This window comes from Pectinophora gossypiella, chromosome 2 (assembly GCF_024362695.1).
Source record: "Pectinophora gossypiella chromosome 2, ilPecGoss1.1, whole genome shotgun sequence".
Taxonomy (NCBI): domain Eukaryota; kingdom Metazoa; phylum Arthropoda; class Insecta; order Lepidoptera; family Gelechiidae; genus Pectinophora; species Pectinophora gossypiella.
Window position 1 is genome coordinate 2462178 of NC_065405.1, and position 2239 is coordinate 2464416.

Consider the following 2239-nt stretch of genomic DNA (forward strand, 5'->3'; position numbering starts at 1 on the left):
ATACTCCACCAAGCTGCTCCGCTGCGGGTTGATGGATGTGTATTTATTACAGCTAATAGCAGGGATCAACGGCTTACCGTGCCCTCCGAAACACGGAATCATCTTACTTTTTCGGACAATCAGGTGATTCGACCCGGCATAATTCTTACCAAACAAAGGACAGTTTCGCAAAGTGATTTCGACAGAGGATGTTATCGATTGAACCCGGAACTACAGATCGTGAGCCGAAGACATAAGATACTTTTATGTGATTTTCTTTAATACTTGTAATTGCTACTTAGCAATACACCGCCGATTGTGCTTCTCTTGTCACATTTGTAATTGTATTTAATGTTGTGTTTATATGTGCAATAAAGCGTTTTTGTATTATATTGTAATACCTAGATTTCTTTGGAATATTTTACCATATTTGAAATATTTGACCACAACTTACCTAGATTGAAACTAGCATGTTTATTGCGACGGGGGGTTCGTCCGTGTGGTTTCTGTCCTGTGTTGAATGTAATGTACCTGTATGTCTATGTCTGTGGTGTCCGGGAGTAATAAATGTTTCTTTCTTTCTTTCTTATGTCAGAATGGTTTTATGACATGCCGGGAAGGTAAGCCAATAAACTACTACCTACCAGTTTTACTCACTACTTTCGAGGAATTTTCCTACCCTAATCATAACAGAGCAGGTGTGAAGGGTTAAGGAAAACGGAATATAAAAACAAAAATTTCTTTGTTTGTAGTACTGCCTCGTTTGCACCTTTCCACCCGGGTGGGCGTGCAAAGCTCTGAAAGTATTAGATAAAGCGAACCACTCCAATATAGAGACGCTTTGTTTGCTCGGCGGAAGTGTTCATAATCGGTTATGGGATGTTGGTTCCTTTTGTTTTGAAATATTCCATGTTATGGCTCTATTGAGTGATTTCCGAACACATACCCTCAGTTATCATAATAGGTATATACTCTAGCCATAGAGGCGGCCAATCAGCTCGCGACATCAAACACTTCAGAACCCCGATACCGACCCCGCCGGCGTGGTCGACGATTTCCCTCATTCAGCGCTTATCGCTATCGACCCACTAGAGTCGATTAATTCTTTCAAATATTCTTCCTCTCAGACGATCCGAGCCGAGGTTCGCGCCCAACTGGGCACCCTCAGGCCTGTTGTCTTAAACGTTGTACCGGGTGAGAGCCCTCAGCGTTCCCCATTTGTCCGGCCAAGTAGTTAATGCCATCTGCGGCAAATCTACAATAAGTCACGTTAAAAAATAGTAATAATAGGTGTAAGACTTTAATTCTCTTCACTTATCTTTAATTTATTTAGTTATCGAATTAATGGGGCCTTTTATCACTAAGTACTATTGAGGTCAAATAATAAAATTAGTAATTGGAACATTCAAAGTAAGTAGGTAAGTATCTAATTAATTTTCAAAATTTTATAAAAAATATACGCTCCGCCGCGACAGTGTATCACTGCCGTGACCAGGATTCGAACCTGGGTTACTACGGCCACAACGTAGGGTCCTAACCACTAGACGATCACGGCTGTCGGAGCTCTGATAACAGCGTTGAAATTCTTAGTCTCTTTGGTCAGTTGTCACTAAAATTAGAGCACTTTCACTTCGCATTGCGCGAGAGTGCGCAAACGCAATAGCGCCACTGAGTTTTTAAAATATGAACTCGACTGCATAACATAACATAACATAACAAATACTTTATTGCACAAACAGGAAAAAACAAAATACAAAACAAAAGAGAAATAGAATTAGCATATTGGGGTAAGTCCATAGGAATCACAATTAGTACGACGACAAATGAATCTGTTGCGAATTTTTGCATTTAGATTAAAGATATTATAAATCTAGTAGTAGTAATAGAGAAGAATATTATAAATCTCGTCAAGTGAGATGGCAAACGTTACGTATTTATTTTGTTTCAGAAAATCCTATAAAATAATAAAATTACACACATGTGTTACCACCCCTATAATGGAGCGAACAGTTTTTAGGGTTCCGTAGCCTAATGGCAAAAAACGGAGCCCTTATAGATTCGTCATGTCTGTCCGTCCGTCTGTCCGTCCGTATGTCACAGCCACTTTTCTCCGAAACTATAATAACTATACTGTTGAAACTTGATAAATTTGTGTATTCTGTGAACCGCATTAAGATTTTTATGCAATGATAGAAAAAAAAAACAAATTTTGGGGGTCCCCATACATAGAACTGAAACTAAAAAATTTTTTTTCATCAAA

The 2239-nt window shown here is 38.9% G+C and overlaps 1 non-coding gene across 1 annotated transcript; it reads right to left on the bottom strand.

Annotated features, from left to right (window-relative positions):
- Window positions 1–1462: 1462 nt before the first annotated feature.
- On the bottom strand, window positions 1463–1534 carry Trnah-gug (transfer RNA histidin (anticodon GUG)). The gene has a single exon. It is a non-coding gene; the product is annotated as a tRNA-His (tRNA).
- Window positions 1535–2239: the final 705 nt, after the last annotated feature.